Source organism: Rissa tridactyla, chromosome W (assembly GCF_028500815.1).
Source record: "Rissa tridactyla isolate bRisTri1 chromosome W, bRisTri1.patW.cur.20221130, whole genome shotgun sequence".
Taxonomy (NCBI): domain Eukaryota; kingdom Metazoa; phylum Chordata; class Aves; order Charadriiformes; family Laridae; genus Rissa; species Rissa tridactyla.
In genome coordinates this window covers 5,322,710-5,345,112 of record NC_071496.1, presented here as the reverse complement: position 1 = coordinate 5,345,112, position 22,403 = coordinate 5,322,710, and the positions used below count along the sequence as shown (strand labels likewise).

The 22,403-nt window shown below is 47.4% G+C and overlaps 1 pseudogene; it reads left to right on the top strand.

The window, feature by feature from the left end:
• LOC128901878 (microtubule-associated serine/threonine-protein kinase 4-like) overlaps positions 1-22,403 on the top strand; it is a 104,370-nt pseudogene that overhangs the window by 67,101 nt on the left and 14,866 nt on the right.

Genomic DNA, 22,403 nt, shown 5'->3' with positions numbered 1-22,403 from the left:
CTAGCAGGACTCATTGGCTGAGCTTTAAACTAGGCTTGTTGGGGGAGGGGGGACTGAGCTTTAAACTAGGCTTGTTGGGGGAGGGGGATATTAATGATGCTCCAAGGTCTGAGGGATGGGTCACTAGCGAAGGCCCTCAACTTGTTGCTCTGAGATGTGCTGGATACACTGCAGCACACTCGAAGTCTTATGGGGACAAGCCAGGGGCTCCTGAGGCAATAGGAACCAGGGAGTCACAGATAAAACATCCCAGAGGAAGACCACCTGAAGAGCAGCATGAAGGAAATGCAGCCACTCCAGCCGGTGAGTCAGCTTCATCGAGCGCCCAGCTGAAGTGCCTTTACGCAATGCACATAGCATGGAAAACAAGCAAGAGGAGTTAAGAGATGTACACATGCCTCCAGGGCTATGATCTTATTGGCATCACAGAGACATGGTGGGATGCCTCTTATGATTGGAGTGTTGGAATGGAGGGATACCGACTCTTCAGGAAGGACAGGCTGGGGAGATGAGGAGAGGGTGTTGCCCTCTATGTCAATGAAAAGCTGGAGTCCTGTTGCGTGAAAAGGGGCAAAATGGTTTTGGCAGAAGATAAACCCCCTTGCGTTCTAACACTCCTCACCGAGGTGGGAGGCTAGGTGCGGCTAGGTTTAAATTCTGAGTGATGCCAAATTCAGCACTATCAGTCCAATCGCGTTTAATATGTATTAAACTGTTACGATTTGGATACACTAACTAGCACGGCTGCTCTCGAGTCTTTGGTCGCATTCAGTGAGAAACCAAAACGACTAGCTACTTATAAAAAGTGCAGTTTATTTAAACAACAGGTATATAGGTTCTTAGGATCGCTGGTGATAAATACACTGTCTGCAAAGCACGTGCAAATGAAAGTATTGTTACATATACAAAACGCACGACAAAGTTATAAACAATACAGCCTGGCTATAAATGTAGGAAAGAGATTCTCTAGAGAAATTTCTAAGTTTCCCGAGAAAGCACTCAATATAATCTAAGTCTTACCCAAAGGCGTCCCTATGGGGGGGAAGAGAGGCTCAGCCCGTTGACTGACCCCAGAAGTCAGTGATGTAATTCTTTGCGATGGTGTCTTCCCTGGGTATCCCCCCTCTCTCGGGCTATTTTTATACTATGTGTTATCTTCAAGGTGGAGTTTGAGTGACTTTAGTCATACATACTTTTATCATGATTGGTGTAAAATTCTCTCGCTTCACAATTAAAGGTATAGTTTACGAGAAATTCAGGGCGCAGACTCAAGAAGGAGTGGTCGCACCTTGGAGGCAGGTAGCCTTCGGGATGGAGGTGTGTTTTGGTATTATAATGACATTATAATGAGCAAAGTTCACACAAAGGACAGCATTTCATCAAAATTTGACAAAATGTTGGCTCCGAGTATCAAGCGGGCAGCTAATTGGCAGCTTATCTGTTTCATGGTATCATCCCATTCCCGTATCCGCTATACATCATAAGGTAAAGCCGTGGAATAATTGCATCCCGTCCCGTACCTCATGTAGCTTATCAGGGAACCACAGGTGTTGTGTCCTTCATGCCAGCTGCGGCTATTTTCTACCTCAGAAGCCTCTTGATTTTATACTTTTCCTTAATGTGTGAACAATGCTGTTCTTTTGTATTTTTAGCCAATTTAGTAATTATTCCACAAGTCCATGGAGCTCCATCTGGGGATGGATGAGGAGCCAACTGAGAGCTTATGGGTGAAGATTAAAGGGAACACAGGGGCAGGTGACATTACAGTAGGGGTCTGCTACAGGCCACCTGACCAGGACGACAAAGTGGATGAGGCCCTCCATAGACAGATAGGAGCAGCATCGTGTTCACAGACCCTGGTCCTCATGGAGGGCTTCAACCACCCTGATATCTGCTGGAAGGACAACACAGCAGGGCACAAGAAATCCAGGAAGTTCTTGGAATGTGTCAATGACAACTTTCTTCTTCAAATGGTAGAGGAGCCAACGAGGTCAGGAACTATGCTGTACCTTGTCCTTACCAACAAGGAGGGGCTGGTGGCAAGTGTCAAGCTCAAGGCTAGCCTTGGCTGTAGTGATCATGAAATGGTAGAATTCAAGATCCTTCGGGCAGCAAGGAGGGTACGCAGCAACTCACTACCTCAGACTTCAGGAGAGCAGACTTTGGCCTCTTGAGGGACCTGCTTGGCAGGGTAACATGGGAAAAAGTACTGGAGGGGAGAGGGGCCCAAGAGAGCTGGTTAGTATTCAAGGATCACCTCCTCCAAGCTCAGGAGTGATGTATCCCAACAAAGAAGATGTCAGGCAAAAATACCAGGAGGCCTGTGTGGATTAACAAAGAGCTCCTGGACAAGCTCAAAAGCAAAAAGGAGGCCTACAGAGGGTGGAAGCAAGGACAGGTTGACTGTGTGGGATACAGAGAAACTGTCTGAGTGACCAGGAACCAGATTAGGCAAGCTAAAGCCCAGATAGAATTAAATCTGACTAGAGACATCAAGGATAGCAAGAAAATCTTCTATGTCAGGGATAAAGGCAAGACTAGGGAAGATGTAGGCCCTCTCCAGACGGAAACAGGAGACCTGGTCACCCAGGATATGGAGAAGGCTGAGGTACTGAATGGCTTTTTTGCCTTGGTCTTCACTGTCAAGGGCTCTGACCACACTGCTCAACTTGCAGGATGCAAAGGCAGGGTCTATGAGAATGAAGAACCACCCACTGTTCGAGACCATCTGAGGAACCCGAAGGTGCATAAGTCCATGGGACCTCATGAAATCCATCCACAGGTCCTGAAGGAACGGGCAGATGAAGTTGCCAAGCTGCTTTCCATTATATTTGAAAAGTTGTGGCAGTCTGGTGAAGGGGATGGATTGGAAAAGGGGAAACATTACCCCCATTTTCAAAAAGGGAAAAAAGGATGACCCAAGGAACTACAGGCTGGTCAGTCTCACCTCTGTGCCTGGCAAGATCATGGAGCAGATCCTCCTGGAATCTCTGCTAAGGCACATGGAAAATAAGGAGGTGATTGATGACAGCCAACATGGTTTCACCAAAGGCAAACCATGCCTGACAAATTTGGTGGTCTTCTATGATGTTACCACAGCATTGGTAGACAAGGGGAGAGCAACCGACATCATCTACCTGGACTTATGCAAAGTGTTTGACACTGTCCCGCATGACATCATAGAATCAAAGGGTTGGAAGGGACCTCTGGAGATCATCTAGTCCAACCCCCCTGCCAAAGCAGGATCACCTAGAGCAGGTTGCACAGGAACGCGTCCAGGCGGGTTTTGAATGTCTCCAGAGATGGAGACTCCACCACCTCTCTGGGCAGCCTGTTCCAGTGCTCTGCCACCCTCAAAGTAAAAAAGTTCCTCCTCATGTTTAGGTGGAACTTCCTATGCTCAAGTTTGTGCCCGTTACCCCTTGTCCTGTCACTGGGCACCACTGAAAAGAGCCTGGCCCCATCCTCCTGACACCCACCCTTTAAGTATTTATAAGCATTGATAAGGTCCCCCCTCAGCCGTCTTTTTTCCAGACTGAAGAGACCAAGTCCCTCAGCCTTTCTTCATAAGAGAGGTGTTCCAGTCCCCTAATCATCTTGGTAGCCCTTTGCTGCACCCTCTCCAGCAGCTCCCTGTCCTTCTTGAACCGGGGAGCCCAGAACTGGACACAGTACTCCAGGTGCGGCCTCACCAGGGCAGAGTAGAGGGGGAGGATGACCTGCTGGCCACACTCTTCTTGATGCACCCCAGGATGCCATTGGCCTTCTTGGCCACGAGGGCACATTGCTGGCTCATGGTCATCCTGTTGTCCACCAGGACTCCCAGGTCTCTTTCCACCGAGCTGCTCTCCAGCAGGTCAGCCCCCAACCTGTACTGGTGCAGGGGGTTATTCCTCCCCAGGTGCAGCACCCTACACTTGCCCTTGTTGAACTTCATAAGGTTCCTCTCTGGCCAACTCTCCAGCCTGTCTAGGTCTCTCTGTATGGCAGCACAGCCTTCTGGTGTGTCAGCCACCCCACCAGCTTTGTGTCATCAGCAAACTTGCTGAGGGTGCACTCTATCCCCTCATCCAGGTCATTGATGAATATATTGAAGAGGACTGGGCCCAGTACTGACCCCTGGGGAACATCACTCGTCACTGACCTCCAACTAGACTCTGTGCCCCTAATCACGACCCTCTGAGCTCTGTCTTTCAACCAGTTTTCAATCCACCCCACTGTCCATTCATCAGGCCCACTCTTCCTAAGCTTCCCTATGAGGATGCTGTGGGAGACCGTGTCAAAAGCCTTGCTGAAGTCAAGGTAGACCACATCTGCTGTCCTCCCCTCATCTATCCATCCAGTCATGCCATCATAGAAGGCTAGCAGATTAGTCAGACATGATTTCCCCTTGGTGAATCCATGTTGACTACTTCTGATAGCTTTCTTTTCCTCCACATGCCTTGAGATGACGCCCAGAACGAGCTGTTCCATCATCTTTCCAGGGATGGAGGTGAGGCTGACTGGCCTGTAGTTTCCTGGGTCCTCCTTCTTGCCTTTTTTGAAGACTGGAGTGACATTGGCTTTCCTCCAGTCCTCAGGCACCTTGCCTGTTCTCCAGGACCTTTCTAAAGGTTTTTTTCTAATCCTGGTTTCTAAATTGGAAAGGCATGTATTTGATGGGTGGACGACTTGGTGGATAAGGAACTGGCTAGATGGATGCACTCAAAGGGTTGCGGTCAACAGTTCAATGTCAAAGTGGAAACCAGTGAAGAGTGGCGTTCCTCAGGGGTCAGTACTGGGACTGGCACTGTTTACATCCTTGTCAGTGACATGGACAGTGGGACTGAGTGCACCCTCAGCAAGTTTACCAATGACACCAAGCTGTATGGTGCAGTCAACACGCTGGAGGGATGGGATGCCATCCAGAGGGACGTTGACAGGCTTGAGAGGTGGGCACATGCAAACATCATGAAGTTCAACCAGGCCAAGCGCAAGGTCCTGCACCTGGGTTGGAGCAATCCCAAGAACAAATACAGGCTGGGTGGAGAATGGATTGAGAGCAGCCCTGAGGAGAAGGACTTGGGGCCGTTGGTGGATGAGACGCTCAACATGAGCAAGCAATGTGCACTTGCAGCTCAGAAAGTCAACCGCATGGCCAAAAAGCCCCTACAATCTCTGCCACTAGAGCATGCCCTGAAGTGTCAAATCTAGACGTTTCTTAAATACCTCTAGGGATGGTGACTCAACCACCTCCCTGGGCAGGCCGTTCCAGTGCCTGACCACTCTTTGAGTAAAGTAATTCTTCCTAATATCTAATCTAAACCTTCCCTGCCACAACTTCAGACCATTTCCTCTGGTCCTGTCATTATTCACCTGGGAGGAGAGGCCAACACCCACCTCTCTACAACCTCCTTTCAGGTAGTTGTAGAGGGCAATGAGGTCTCCCCTCAGCCTCCTCTTCTCCAAGCTAAACATGCCCAGCTCCCTCAGCCTCTCCTCTATGACCTGGTCTCCAGACCCCTCACCAGCCTGGTAGCTCTCCTCTGGACACGCTCCAGCACTTCAATGTCCCTCCTATACAGAGGGGCCCAGAACGGAACACAGTACTCAAGGTGAGGCCTCACCAGTGCCGAGTACAGAGGCACCATCACTTCCCTACTCCTGCTGGCCACACTATTCCTGATACAAGACAGAATGCTGTTGGCCTTCTTGGCCCCCTGGGCACACTGCTGGCTCATGTTAAGCTGGCCGTCCACCAGCATCCCCAGGTCCTTTTCTGCTGGGCAGCTTTTCAGACACTCTTCCCCAAGCCTGTAGCGTTGCTTGGGGTTGTTGTGACCGAAACGCAGCACCCGGCACTTGGCCTTATTAAACCTCATACCATTGGCCTTGGCCCATCGATCCAGCCTGTCCAGGTCCCTCTGTAGAGCCTTCCTACCCTCAAGCAGATCAACACTCCCACCTAGTTTGGTGTCGTCTGCAAACTTACTGAGGGCGCACTCAACCCCCTCATCCAGATCATTGACAAAGATATTAAACAAAACCAGCCCCCAAACTGAGCCCTGAGGGACACCACTGGTGACCGGCCGCCAAGAGGATTTCACCCCATTAATCCCAACTCTCTGGGCACGGCCATCCAGCCAGTTTTTAACCCAGCGAAGAGGACACTTGTCTATGCCATGATTCGCCAGCTTCTCCAGGAGAATGCTGTGGGGGACGGTGCCAAAGGCCTTACCAAAGTCCAGATAGACAACGTCCACAGCTTTCCCCGCATCCAGAAGGCAGGTCACGTGGTCATAGAAAGAGATCAGGTTGGTTAAGCAGGACCTCCCTTTCCTAAACCCATGCTGGCTGGCCCTGATCCCTTGGCTGCCCTGCACTTGCTGTGAGAGCTCACTCAAGATGATCCTCTCCATGATCTTTCCTGGTACCGAGGTCAGGCTGACAGGCCTGTAGTTCCCCGCATCCTCCTTCCGACCCTTCTTATAGATGGGCATCACATTAGCCACCCTCCAGTCATCTGGTACCTGCCCTGTTGACCAGGATTGTTGATAAATGATGGAGAGAGGCTTGGTGAGCTCTCCCACCAGCTCCCCGAGTACTCTTCGGTGAATCCCGTCCGGCCCCATAGACTTGTGTGCGTCTAGGTGCAGAAGCAGATCACTGACTACTTCCTCTTGGATTATGGGTGGGCTGTTCTGCTCTCCATCCTTATCTTCCAGCTCAGGAGGCTGAACCCCCTGGGGATAGCTGGTCTGACTTTTGAAGACGGAGGCAAAGAAGGCATTAAGTATCTCAGCCTTCTCCTCGTCCTTGGTTGCAACTTTCCCCCTGGCATCCAGTAAGGGATGTCCTTTCAAGTAGTTGTAGAGAGTGATGAGGTCTCCCCTCAGCCTCCTCTTCCTCAAACTAAACAGTCCCAGCTCCTTCAATCGCTCCTCATAAGATTTATTCTGCAGGTCCTTCACCAGCTTCGTTGCCCTCCTCTGCACTTGCTCCAGCATCTCGAGATCTCTCTCGTATTGAGGTGCCCAGAACTGGACACAATACTTGAGGTGTGGCCTCACCAGTGCTGAGTACAGCGGGACAATCACCTCCCTCCTTCTGCTGGTCACACTGTTTCTAATACAAGCCAGGATGCCACTGGCCCTCTTGGCCACCTGGGCACACTGCTGGCTCATATTCAGCCGCTTGTCAATTAGAACCCCCAGGTCCTTTTCTGCCAGGCAGCTTGCCAGCCACACTTCCCCAAGCCTGTAGCGATGCATGGGGTTGTTGTGGCCCAAGTGCAGGACCCGGCACTTGGCCTTGTTGAAGCTCATCCCGTTAGCATTGGCCCATTGATCCAGTCTATCCAAGTCTCTCTGTAGAGCCTCCCTATCCTCATGCAGATCAACACTCCCGCTTAACTTGGTGTCATCTGCAAACTTGCTGATGATACACTCTATGTCCTTATCAAGGTCATCAATAAAGATGTTAAACAGAAATGGTCCCAACACTGAGCCCCGAGGGACACCACTTGTGACCGGCCGCCAGCTGGATTTAACTCCATTGACCACCACTCTTTGGGACCACCCATCCAGCCAGTGCTTGATCCAGCAGATCATACGATGCTCATCCAGGCCATGAGCCGCCAGTTTTCCCATGAGAATTCTATGGGGGACAGTGTCAAATGCTCTTCAAAAGTCTAGGTAGACAATGTCCACAGCCTTTCCCTCATCCAATAATCGGGTCATCTTGTCATAGAAGGAGATCAGGTTCGTCAGGCAGGACCTGCCTTTCCTAAACCCATGCTGACTAGGCCTGATCCCCTGCTTGTCCCTTATATGGCTTGTAATGGCACTCAAGGTGATCTGCTCCATGACCTTCTCTGCTACCGAGGTCAGACTGACAGACCTATAGTTTCCCGGATCCTCCTTTCTGCCTTTATTGTAGATGGGTGTTACATTTGCTACCCTCCAGTCCATTGGTACCTCCCCAGTTAGCCATGACTTCAGGTAGATAATGGAAAGTGGCTTGGCGAGCACGTCTGCCAACTCTTTCAGCACTCTTGGATGTAACCCATCCGGTCCCGTAGACTTGTGTGCATCCAAGCGATGTAGCAGGTCACAGATCACTTCCTCTTTAATTGTGATGACCTCATTCAGCTTCCCCTCCCTGTCTCCCAGCTCATGAGGCTGGGTGCCCAAGGAACAGCTAGTTCCACTGCTAAAGACTGAGGCAAAGTAGGCGTTGAGCACCTCAGCTTTTTCCTCATCCTTTGTGACTGTGTTTCCCTCTGCATCCAATAAGGGAGGGAGATTTTCCCTAACCCTCCTTTTGTTGTTAATGAATTTATAGAAACATTTTTTTATTATCCTTAACAGCTGTAGCTAGGTTGAGCTCTAGCTGTGCTTTGGCTCTCCTAATTTTCTCCCTGCATAGCTTCACTACATCTTTATAGTCTTCATGAGAGACCTGCCCCCTCTTCCAAAGGTCATAGACTCTCCTTTTTGTTCTTGAGGTCCAGCCAAAGGTCCCTATTTGGCCAGGCTGGTCTCCTTCCCCACCTACTTGTTTTTCGGCACACGGGGACAGCCTCCTCCTGTGCCTTTAAGACTTCTCTCTTGAAGTATGTCCAGCCTTCCTGGGCTCCTATATCCTTCAGGGCAGCCTCCCAAGGGATTTTGTCAAGCAGTCTTCTGAACAGGTCAAAGTTTGCCCTCTGGAAGTCTAAGGTGGCAGTTTTACTAACCCCTCTCCTTGTTTCCCCAAGAATCAGAAATTCGATCATCTCATGATCACTGTGCCCTAGACGGCCACCAACCTTTACTTCCCCCACAAGTTCTTCCCTGTTCACAAGAAGCAGGTCCAGGAGGGCACCTTCCCTGGTCGGCTCACTTACCAGCTGTGTGAGGAAGTTATCTTCCACACATTCCAGGAACCTCCTGGATTGTTCCCTCTCTGCTGTGTTGTATTCCCAGCAGATATCCGGGAGGTTAAAGTCCCCCACAAGAACAACAGCAAGTGACTGCAAGATTCCCCCCAGCTGCTTATAGAAAGCTTCATCCACCTCACTGCTTTGGTTGGGAGGTCTATAGCAGACTCCCACAGTGACATCAGCTTTATTGGCCCTTAACCTAATCCAAACACTCTCCACCCCATCATCAGTATACTTGATTTCCGAGCTCTCATAGCATTCTCTAACATACAGGGCCACTCCACCGCCTCTCCTTTCCTGTCTATCCCTCCTGAAGAGCTTGTAGCCATTGATTGTGGCACTCCAGTCGTGTGAGGCATCCCACCACGTTTCTGTGATAGCCACTGTGTTATAGTTTTCCTGGTGCATCATGGCTTCAAGCCCCCCCTGTTTGTTGCTCATACTGCGTGCATTGGTATAGAAGCACTTCAGATGAGCTAATGACTCCAGCACCTTTTTGTGAGTGTGGGCCCCATTTCCTACCAGACCCCTCCCAGGTGCTTCCATGATTTCTAAACATCTATCCCTTCTCTCAAATGAAATGGCAGAGTGGGAGTCCTCACTAGTCCACCATCCTTCAAGCCCTGGCATGCCTCCCTTGGGTTTAGTCCTGACAGGCCCAGTTATCTCCCCTTCCCCCCTCATATCTAGTTTAAAGCCCTGTCAATGAGCCTTGCTAACTCCTGCCCCAAAATTCTTTTCCCCTTCTGGGACAGGTGCATCCCACCTGCCACCAGCAGGTCAGGTGTCTCGTATAGCAGCCTATGATCAAAAAACCCAAAGCCCTGCTGATGACACCAGTCCTGGAGCCATGAGTTGACCTGTTGCCTCTTCCTGTTAATTTCCTCATTCGTGATTGCCACTGAAGGGATAGAGGAGAACACAACTTGCGTTCCTGATTCCTTAAGCAGCCGTCCCAAGGCTCTAAAATCTCTTTTAATTGATTTTGGGCTCCTTCTACCCACTTCATCCCTACCCACCTGAAATACTAAGAGGGGGTAATAGTCAGAGGAGTTTACTAGGGCCGGAAGTTTGTCCAACACATCCCTGACCCGTGCCCCAGGGAGGCAGCAGCTTCCTAATGTCCAGTCTAAACCTCCCTGGCACAGCTTTGAACCGTTCCCATGTGTCCTGTCACTGGATACCAGGAAGAAGAGATCAGCACCTCCCTCTCCACTTCCCCTCCTCAGGAAGCTGCAGAGAGCAATCAGGTCACCCCTCAGTCTCCTTTTCTCCAAACTAGACAAGGTTATACTGTGTTGGATGCATCCCAGGATGCAGTTTGCCCTCTTGGCTGCCAGGGCACACTGCACACTCATATTGAGACTGCTGTCAAACAGCACTCCCGGATCCCATTCTGCAGGGCTGCTCTCCAGCCACTCCTCTCCTAATTTATACTTGTGTCTGGCATTACTCTGTCCTAGGTGCAGAATCTGGTATTTGTTCTTGTTAAATTTCACATCACTGACAATTACCCAGTGCTCCAGTGTACCTAGATCCCTCTGCAAGGCCTCCTGTCCCTCAAGAGAGTCAACAGCACCTCCCAGTTTGGTATCATCAGGAAACATGCTAATGGTGCATTCAACTCCTGCATCCAGGTCGTTGATAAATACATTGATCAGAACTGGCCCTAGAATTGAACCCTGAGGAACACCGCTGGTGACCGGTTGCCAGCCAGATGTAGCCCCATTCACTACAATCCTTTGAGCTCTGCCCTTCAGCCAGTTCTTCACCCAGTGCACCATGTACCTGCTCATCCCACAGTTGAGCAACTTGTCCAGAAGGATGCTGTGAGGGACAGTATCAAAAGCCTCACTAAAATCCAGAAAAACTATATCCACCGCCTTCCCTTCATCTGTTAGGTGGGTGACCTTATAGTAGAAGGATATCAAAGTAGTTAAACAGGACTTTCCCTTTGTGAACCCATGTTGACTGTGCCTGATGATTGCCTTGTTCTTTAAATGCCTTTCAATAGCACTCGGTATGATCTGCTCCATAATTTTTCTAGGAACTGAGGTTAGACCTAACAGGTCTGTAGTTTCCTGGATCTTCCCTCTTGCCCTTCTTGTAAATTGGAATAACATTGACTGGCTTCCAGTCAGCAGGGACCTGGAAAGGAAGAAAACACTTTTTTACTGTGAGGGTTATTGAGCACTAGCACAGGTTGTCCAGAGAGTTTGTGAAGTCTCCATCCTTGGAGATCTTCAAAAGCTGTCTGAACATGGTCCTAGGCAACCAGCTCTAGATGACCCTGCTTGAGCAGGGGGGTTGGACTAGATGACCCACAGAAGTGCCTTTTGACCTCATTCTGTGATTCTGTGAACTTCTGTCCTTTTGAAAGCTCTGTACCACAGTTATAGTTTGGTTTGTTAATGTCATTATGTCATTGCATCTCTAGCTGTGACTCTCAGGCTGCAGAATATACAGCTGACAGTTTCTGTATGCAATTTGTCAGCTAAGGAAACAACAGACTTTCAAAGATCAGAGTTTATTTTTTTTCTAAATCCTTTAGCCAAGTAATTTATTCTTAACTTCAAAGCCAATTCAGATTCATTTTTCTGCTCTCCACACCTGACTGGTAGATATTAAGTCAGTATCTTAGGGTTAAGGTTGGTGGTTGTTTGGTTTGTTTTTTTTCTTGATTGATTTTTTGGTTGTGAATTAATCCAAGATGTGCATTGATCCTGTGACCTAGAGCCCCCAAGGCTATGGATTTTGTTTGTAGTTTCGTAGTTCACACAGTGAAATAGGGAGAAAGCTGATGAATTCATAATGAGATGTTATTTGTGACCCTTTATGTGAGGAACCAAGAAAGCAAAATAGGAAAGCATTTTAAGAACACAAACTCTTAGAAATTTGAAGAGGCTCAAGAAGTTTGAAGTATATGCTGTGAAATACTGTATAAACATTTAGAACATGCAGAGTACCACCTGAAATGTACTTTCCCGCATACCTTTTTATATCAAATATGTCTGTGATGAGTTGGGTTTTTTGTTGTTGTTTTTGTATCTGTAATAGGTTTTTAGTAGCACAGATTGAGTCACTCAAACGCAAGGTGAAGAAAAGAAAGATGCAGGAGACAAACCAAAAAGCATAACATTGCCTTCTGTGGAATCTTTAAGCTGGAGTTTGGAATATTCTGAAACGTAAGTAGAATGAGGTAATGGAAGTGGTCCATATCCTGCTTGTCAGGTAGCAGGCCTCTTCATCTCAATAACTGCATGAGAGTTTGCTTATTTTAATGCAGACAACAAATATCTACATCCATCTCCTCTGACACTGAGAGTAGCAGGCAGCGACACAGTTCTGGTTTGCTTCTGAAGTTGGCCATATCAGCTGAAGGAGAACAGGATGATTCCACCTGCTTAGTGGGACCTCAGGAAGAATGGAAGACTGCATTTGTGAGTGAAGAAATAGTGCAAGACAAACCTGAAGTAACCACTCCACGTTATCAGGTAATTCACAGTGGGCCTCTTGAATGATGACATTAGAAACAGTTGTGGATCTTCTTTGTTTAGCAGTAGCATTCATGGATTTAGAAGTCCTGCATTTCAGAACTGCTTTAAAAAAGAAAACATCCTCAAAGGGGATCTGGTTTGGGCTCAGGCTCAAACTAATAAAATCCCATAAAAATATGTATGGGAAAGTGTCAGCATTTTTGGAAATGCCAACATTTGATGTTACTTCACTGACTCTGGAGGGCTGCTAGGCAAGTGAATAAAATTATGACTTTGGCCATAGAGCTGCTGCAGGATCCTTCTGTGGATCCCTTGAGCACTTAAAGAACTCTTTTAGAACTATTTTTATACCTTCCCTTGATGAAGTTGGTGATTTTTTTACTTTTTTTTGATTGATTATCCTGGAGTCATTCCAACTGATCTGTATTGCTGTTTTCTAACACTCTGTGCTGTACCATTGTGTGTTTTTAATTAAGATATCTCAATGTTGTATGCCTTTCAGAATTGGCAGGGTTGTCTTTGACTTGTGGAAGTCATTTGTGTCATTAGGAATCTAGGAGGGAGTGTTGTAAACTATTCCCTACTTGAATAATTTATTTCCTTTATGCACCTGTCTCGCAGCACAAGTATTTGCATGCATTTCAGTAGGATCCAGGGCCCTAGTATCTTGCTGGTTTTGTACTTTCAGAGGAGAGTTTTGTATAACTGTGGGAAGACCTGATATTTAACACAGGTCTAGGCCTATATCAATCTCAGATTTGTCCATATATGGGTTCCAGTTACTTCTTCTCTACATATACCTGTGTCCTGGTTCTGGTGGGGATAGGGTTAATTTTCCCAAGGAGTTGGCACAGGACACAGGTATTCCATACCATATGAAGCCATGCCCAGTCTATAGCTGGAGAGCTGGCTGGGAGAGGAGGCTGGAAGTCACTTCTTGGGAGTGGGCTGGAGCTTCCAGGTCAGGTCAGTGAGAGGCTGTACATTAATCACATTTTGTACATTCCTCTATCAGTATTATTGTTGTTGTTTTCCTCTTCCCTTTGCTGTTCTGTCAAACTGCCTTTGTCTCAACCCACAAGTTTTGCCTTTTTCTTCTGATTCTCCCCTCCATCCCACAGGTGTGGGGGGGTTGAGTAAGTGGCCATGTGGTTCTTTGTTGCCGGCTGAGGCTAAACCACAACAACCTGTCTTCAGCTTATTTCTCTTTTGTACCTCACTGAGTTGTCTCAAGATACCCCATATATTATATCTCCTTTCTGTTCCCATACCCCTAATTGCCCTTGTAGTCTGCATTTTCCTCAAGCCCATACAGCTGTACAACTATTTCCATCTGTTTCCCTTGTCAAAAACCTTGACCGTGCTGTATCCTGAGTCCTGCTCACTTCCCCCAGCCCCATGTTGTGGTGTTGGCATTAGCATCACAGTCACAGTGATAACTCAAAGCATCTGTTCCTCTCTTGCCACTTATCAATTACATTTAAGAAAATTTTTATTTTTTTCTGTGGTCCGTTAGCAACAGGATATTCAGTGACCTTAAAGAAATACTAGAAATTACTGCTGTGTCTTTAAACAGGCCACCTACACTTGGTGCTTGTATCATAAGGTCATACAACTTTCCTGTGACATCTTTGAATCTTTGAAGAAATCATTTGCAGGTTGTTCACATGACACAAGGCCTTTATGGTATTTTTCATTGTTTGAAATGCTGTTGTCCTTCCTTCCATTCAGTATTGTGGAAGTTCATTACCTATGATAGACTAATACTAATGTGATTTTAATTTTGAGTCTTGTGGTACCGGGTATCTTTCTCCTCACGGGCATTGTAGAAAACCACCCAAAGAATAAAAGCAAAACATAATAATTAAAAACTGTACTTAGTGTTTTAATGATTTTGGAAAAGTTGTTAAGCTGATAGCAACTTATGTAGGACTGGAGCCTCTCATTTACTTTAGGAGGAGTTCACATGAAAAATAAATGTATGATTAAGTTCTCTAAGGTGAGTGCTGCATATTGAGATACCAAACTTGCTTTAGCTTTTGTCTACATTTTACTTTAGTCAGTGACTACATAAACTGTTGCTTCAATTTGTTATATTAACCTTAATGCATTCTGCAAGTCTGGAAGAATTACTCAGATTTCTATAATGTTTTATGAACCTGTGGACAGAAAGAAAAATTCCTATCTCACAATTGTACCATTTCCCCTCCCTGACCTACAGTTTTCCCTCAATGTGGTTATCCCTTCTTCTTTGTACAGTTGGTAGTTTTTCAGAGCACTTAGATTAGATAAATAGAAGAAGTGAGAGTGTGAACAGTACAGATAATTCCTCAGAACCACCCAGTGAAGTTGCATCTCACATGGTTCATCAGCGATTAGAAAGCACAGAGATAAAGATCATCTCTGGAAAAGTCACAAAGTCCCCTTCTGCAAGTGCTTTGTCCCTCATGATTCCAGGCGGTAGAGAGAAGTCTCTTTGTTTTAAATGTTATGATTTGTGCATACTTGATGGTTTACAACATAAATGCAAGATTTTGGAGAGTCTGGAATGGATTCTATGTTACAGGGTTTTTTTGTTTCTCTTGTTGTTCACATGTGTTACTAGATGGTCCCATCTTGTCAGCCACAGTGGTCACAGCACAGCTGAGGGACCTTCTCTGACAGGCAAAACCGTAGCTTAGTGGTGACTACTTTGTGTTCGACCATGTGCATGCACAGCAGGATGCAGGTTTCAGTCCTGGCCTGTCCTACAGTAGGGTTGTAGCTTAAGTTCTAAGCAGCTCACTAGGTACATCTCCATGAATAGCTGTTTATTACAGCAGCACACTGTAACAGCACTAGCCTGACTAGTTCTCTCCCATCTCCTGTAAGGAAAGGTGATAAGACAGAGAGAAGTGTCACAAAAGTGGAAATAGCCTGTAGGCTCCTGTTTGTACTATATTGGCTTACATGGAGTACTCAAAATGTGAAGCCAGAAATATTGCTATAAATAAGTGGACGTATAATAGTAGTATTGAGTGTTTCCAGATGAAGCATTGGTGCTTCGCTTTGTAATGGTTCAGAATCAAAGTCCAAATTTCCCAAACTTAGGAGGTACTTTTTCCAACAGTGGGATTACATCTCAATTTTGCACACTGGTCATATGTTGCTTTTATAGAATCATAGAATTGCCTAGGTTGGAAGGGACCTTTCAGATCATCTAGTCCAACCATCAACCTAACTCTGACAAAAACCATCACTAAACCATATCTCTAAGCACTATGTCTACCTGTCTTTTAAATACCTCCAGGGATGGTGCCTCAACCACTTCCCCGGGCAGCCTGTTCCAATACCCTTTCAGTGTAAAGATTTTTCCTAATATCCAATCTAAACCTCCCCTGGCACAACTTGAGGCCATTTCCTCTTGTCCTGTCACCTGTTACTTGGGAGAAGAGACCAACCCCCACCTCCCTACAACCTCCTCTCAGGTAGTTGTAGAGAGCAATAAGGTCTCCCCTCAGCCTCCTTTACTCCAGGCTAAACAATCCCAGCTCCCTCAGCTGCTCCTCATAAGACTTGGTCTCCAGACCCCTCACCAGCTTTGTTGCCCTTATCTGGACACACTCCAGCACCTCCATGTTTTTTTTTGTGGTGAGGGGCCCAAAACTGGACACAGCACTCGAGGTGGGGCCTCACCAGTGCCAAATACAGGGGGACAATCACTTCCCTAGTCCTGCTCACCACACTGTTCCTGATACAGGCCAGGATGCTGTTGGTCTTCTTGGCCACCTGGGCACACTGCTGGGTCATATTCAGGCGGCTGTCCACCAACACCCCCAGGTCCTTTTCTGCCAGGCAGATTGCCAGCCACTCTTCCCCAGGCCTGTAACGCTGCATGGGGTTGTTGTGACCCAAGTGCAGGACCTGGCACTTGGCCTTGTTGATCCTCATACCATTGGCCTTGGCCCATCGATCCAGCCTCTCCAGATCCCTCTGCAAAGCCTTTCCACCCTCAAGCAGGTCGACACTCCCACCCAACTTGGTGTCGTCCGCAAACTTACTGAGGGTGCACTCCATCCCCTCATCCAGATCGTTGATACAGATATTAAAGAGAACTGGCCCCAATACCGAGCCCTGGGGAACACCACTCATGACTGGCCACCAACTGGATTTCAACTCCATTCACCACCACTCTCTGAGCCTGGCCCTTCAGCCAGTTTTCAACCCAGCCAAGAGTACTCCCATCCAAGCCATGGGCAGCCAGTTTCTCCAGGAGGATGCTGTGGGAAACTGTATCAAAGGCCTTGCTAAAGTCCAGGTAAACAACATCCACAGCCTTTTCCTCATCCACCTTTTAGACCTTAGGTGTAATATTTATCTGCTGGTCTGATAACATAACCCTGCACTTGCTTCATATGTTCAAAGATGAACATTTGAGTCCTCAGGCTAGTGGAGAATTGTACGCAGCGTTGAAGAGTTGGTTCTGGCTCTCTGAGGCGGAGAGAGTTGGCATCTTAGACGTCACCTATCTCTGGGCTGTAAAGCACATGTGCCCTATGCGCTCCATAATACCTTGGTGAGCAAACAATGCTATTGTGCATGTGTTTTGGAGACCTTGGAGAGGTGAAAGGCCCATCTGATTTACCCCGTGTTTTCTACCCTTCTTCACCATACAGTTTAAAGAACAGAATAGGCTTCCTATGCAATACCTGTAATTCTACCAGCTAACCATGAGTCTTTTTTTAATGAGTTAAGTCAAGAGGAAAATTTTGAGTTTCAATTAAAGAGGAATATTTTGGCCCTGCTTGAATGAGGACAGCCAGGTGGCAATGAAAAGAATACTTAGCATTTCTGTGATGCTGTCTGAATGTGAATGATCATTCTCACAAAATGCGTGTAAGAGGTGAAGATGGCTTTATGTTTACAATAAGAAAGGTAGTGACCATGTGCTCAGCCTGTTCAGGGCATTGTTGACACTGTAAACTGCAAGTGGCTTGCAAACACTCTGGGCTTGTTCCTTGTATAGACTCTTTCTTCCAAATAATATTCCTCTTCCAAATATTATTTCTCTCCCAAATGTCATAAGTATTTTTTTTTGGTATACCCCTGTAACAGTTAGCATCGTGGTTATTTTTTCTGCTTGTAGGGGGCCTGCAGTGCATGATAATTATTGAGATTAGCTATCACAGGAGTATGATATACACAGATAATTACACAGACAAGTAATACTCAGGGTTATTCATCAGTTTATATTCTAGTAGTTCTTTCACAGCTGTTGGGTAAGAATCACTAAATTCAGAGATGGTATAGACTGAGTTACTGTGTTTATTAAACTACATTTTTTCTTTCAGTTTAATCTCAGCATTGTTCTATAAAATCCGAACTTAGCTTTGCCTACACTGAAAAATGCTTTTATATCAACCAAAATCTTATATGTTAGCTGTATATAATACTGTCCAAAAACCTACCTTATTCATGTTTATCAGTAAAATAAACTACAGTAATAAATGACCAGTGTTCCTGACCTGAGTCATGCGTCCGAGTCACAGGACGTCCCACATGTATCAGGTAGCAAAAATGGAGGGATCTAGACATGTTTCAGAGACAGAGGGTGACAGTGACAGCCCCTCTGGGCTTGGCTGTTCTGTGGGATTTCAGCATTAACCTAGTGATACCAATCTCTAGGAGCCTCTGGTGACTCACATCTAGGGAGTAGGGCCTGTGCTGACAAAGCGTATCTGCCCTCACATGACATCACTTGGCATGGAAACCAAACCTGGAATATTTCTGGGCTGCATTCCTTTCGAGAGCTGTCACCCTGTTACAGTCACCAAAGTGTGTTTTATGCTGCTGCAATTGTGTTTACATTTGCACAAACGCAAGCACAGAGCGCTTTCAAAACAATGAAATAAAACAAAGCCATAATTGATATTCTTGTTGCAAGAAATTCTTGTGGTCTTACATGAAGTAGCAGAATGTAGAAAAATGGAGGCTTGGTACAAGCATTGTGAGTTACTATCCTATGTACCAACTAGATATTGTGGTTTAAGTACAGTAGTCTTTATCTATATATAACTGAATACAAAATACCAACTAACACTTTCTTTAGCACTGCTGGATGATTTGGGGGACGGTTTGGGGTATACCCACAATGACATCTGCTACCAAACTCTGATTTTCTTTTCGTGAGTGTTTGTTAGGAAGAAGACTGAGAAATGTTCTTTCAATGTTAGCAATCAGTGTTTCCTATCTAAAAGGAAAAGGCAGCCTACATCTAACAAGTTAATTCTTGCATTAAGAAAATAGGGGTTAAGCTATGGGGAAATAAATTTAGTTCTAAGATCTGGTTGTCGGTCAAACTACTCATTCACTAAGATTCACACTGAGCGAGGAGGAGAGAGTGTTTATGCAAACACAGTGATATTTTTACACAAATGTGTCATAAAACTTTAAACGATTCCCTGTTCTGTGTCTGTGTTTGTGTGCGCTCAGAATGTACTCTAATAAGCAGAATTTATTATTTTTTTTCAGATGTGTTTGGTTTCTCTCCTTTAGGAAGTCCTTTGTCTCCTGTCCTGGTTCCGGTGGGGATAGGGTTAACTTTTCCTGGTATTCCATGCCATGTGAGCCACGCCCACCCTGAGCTGCCGGGGGAGGGGGCAGGAAGTTGCTGCTTAAAAGCGGGCTGGGGCGGCCCGGGTCCGGCCGGCGAGTGGCGAGCGGTGGGGGAGTGGTGGTTCCGTAATCGCGTTTGTATATTTCCCTATCCGTGTTGTTGTTGTTGTTGTTGTTGTTGTTGTTGTTGTTGTTGTTGTTGTTTGCCTGTTCCCTTTGCTGTTCTATTAAACTGCCTTTGTCTCAACCCAAGAGTCTTGCCTTTTCTTACGATTCTTCCTGTGTTTGGAAGGCACGAGCGAGCGGCACGTGGTTCTTTGTTGCCGTTTGAGGCTAAACCACGACAGTCCTTTTTGGCGCCCAACGTGGGGCTCGAAGGGTTGAGATAACGACAGAATCCAACTAGAACGTGGAAAAAACGGTTTTGTTTTTTTTTTTTTTGGATGCATTTATTTTATTAGGTAAGTAGTCACTGGTCATCATGTTGCTTGGTTTGTTCTCATGGCTGTGTTACATAAATTCCTATATGGCTTATGTACTCCCTGCGATGCTGTTTACCATGTCTGGAAGAGGGATGAGGATTATCATTCTGCTGTCCTGTGCGATATCTGTTTATGATATGATAACATCACTGTTCAGACGGCTATTTTGGGGTGTTTATGTGGTTTTCCTGTCCTGTCCGTACATTGGACACCGTCTCTCAGAATTTGTTAATAATTTCCCCAGCCCTTTTGCCTCCCTTTTCTCCTTCGGGTCAGGTATGACAGCTTTTGAGAATTTTGAATATCCTTGGGATACTCAAACTAGCGTGTTCCTAGTGCTATGTCTCCTGAATACGTTCCAGGTCTTGTTTAGGGTTAAGCGACTATTTAAGACTACCACCCGGAGATCTGCTCCGAGGCTGGATAGTCAGGGGTGGCATGGCATGTGGGAGAGCATGGGCAGGTACCTAGAGAACTACTCACCTCCAATGGTCTGGGACTTTACCCCTGAACAATTACAGGACCCTGATAAAGTGGTAGAATATTTGAAGGGAAAATGCTGTGGCTATTCTAGAGAGGCACAACTCACCGCGCTGTGCTGGGCCCTGGCCAGTATCTACCAGGCACTGCTCAGAATTATGCAGCACCCTCAAGGGGAAGAGATGGAAACCAGACCTGCAGCCCCTGCGGCTGCTGCAGCCCCTGCGGCGGCCCCTGCGGCTGCTGCAGCCCCTGCTGCAGCCCCTGCGGCGGCCCCTGTGGCAGCCCCTGCGGCTGCTGCAGCCCCTGCGGCGGCCCCTGCGGCTGCTGCAATCCTTGCGACGGACACTGCGGCTACTGCAATCCTTGCGACAGACACTGCGGCTACTGCAACCCCCGTGGTAGCCACTGCCACTGAACCAGGGAACCAACCCGTGCCGGTATCAGTTGCCCCCATACAGAAGAAGAAGTACACAAAGAAATCAGTTCGCTTAGTAAGAGATGATGATGAACCAGGGCCATCACGAGAGCAGGAGGAAGAGGCAGAACCAGAGATAATTACTCGATCCCTATCCTTGAGTGAGCTGCGGGATATGCGAAAAGATTTTAGCCGACTTTCAGGCGAGCACATTGTCACCTGGCTGCTCCGGTGCTGGGATAATGGGGCCAGTAGCCTGGAATTAGAGGGTAGGGAGGCCAGGCAGCTGGGATCCCTGTCCAGGGAAGGCGGCATTGACAAGGCGATTGGGAAAAAGACCCAAGCCCTCAGCCTCTGGAAACGACTCCTGTTAGGCGTGAGGGAGAGGTACCCCTTCAGTGAGGATGTTGTATGTCAGCCAAGCAAGTGGACTACCATGGAAAGAGGTATCCAGTACCTGAGAGAATTAGCCGTGCGGGAGATGATTTATTATGACTTGGACAATGCAGACTTACCCACAGACCCTGATGAGGTGCGATGCACAAGGCCCATGTGGCGGAAGTTTGTACGGAGCGCACCATCGTCATATGCCAACTCCCTGGCAGTAATGGAATGGAAAGGTGAAGAGGGACCAACGGTGGATGAGGTAGCTGGTCGGCTCCGGCGATATGAAGAAAGTCTCTCTTCCCCCCTTGTCTCAGCTGTGGAGAAACTGTCGCGGAAGGTCCAGCAACTTGAAGAGAATATGTTCTACTCCCCACCTGCACGGGCCAGCATCTCAGCTATTAGAAGCAGGCATTTCCCCACTCAAGAGAGAGAGTACAGAGGGTACACACCACGAGGCACCCTGTGGTTTTACCTGCGGGACCACGGAGAGGACATGAGGAAGTGGGATGGACAACCTACTTCGATCCTGCGGACACGGGTACAGGAGTTGCAAGGAAGGACAACCACAAAAGGGGATCCCTCCAGGAAAAGTGCCGCCCCAGTTTCCAGTGGGCCGTTCCCCAGACAAAGCAGAAGGCCTGATCTTGCTTCTGATCCTCTTGAAGGAACTTCCAAGTCATTTATGCAAGAAGGGAGTAATGGATACTATGACCAGTATTAGGGGGGCCCTGCCTCCGGCCAGGTGGAGGAAAGGGACAACCGGGTTTATTGGACGGTGTGGATTCGATGGCCTGGCACATCAGACCCACAGGAGTATAAGGCTCTAGTGGACACGGGTGCACAGTGTACTTTAATACCATCAAGCTATAGAGGGGCAGAACCCATTTGTATTTCTGGGGTGACAGGGGGATCCCAAGAGTTGACTGTACTGGAGGCAGAAGTGAGCCTAACTGGGAATGAGTGGCAAAAGCATCCCATTGTGACTGGCCCAGAGGCTCCATGCATCCTTGGTATAGATTACCTCAGGAGAGGGTATTTTAAGGACCCAAAAGGGTACCGCTGGGCCTTTGGCATAGCTGCTTTGGAGACAGAGGAAGTTAAACAGTTGTCTGCCTTGCCTGGTCTCTCAGAGGATTCTTCTGTTGTGGGGTTGTTGAGGGTCAAAGAACAACAGGTGCCGATTGCTACCACAACGGTGCATCGGCGGCAGTATCGCACTAACCGAGACTCTCTGATTCCCATCCATGAGCTGATTCGTCAACTAGAGGTTCAAGGAGTGATCAGCAAGACTCGCTCACCCTTTAACAGTCCCATATGGCCGGTGCGAAAATCTAATGGAGAGTGGAGGCTAACTGTAGACTATCGTGGTCTGAATGAAGTCACGCCACCGTTGAGTGCTGCTGTGCCGGACATGCTAGAACTCCAGTACGAACTGGAGTCCAAGGCAGCCAAGTGGTATGCCACGATTGATATAGCGAATGCATTCTTCTCAATCCCTTTGGCAGCAGAGTGCAGGCCACAGTTTGCTTTCACTTGGAGGGGCATCCAATACACCTGGAATCGACTGCCCCAGGGGTGGAAACACAGCCCCACCATTTGCCATGGACTGATCCAGACTGCACTGGAACAGGGGGAAGCTCCAG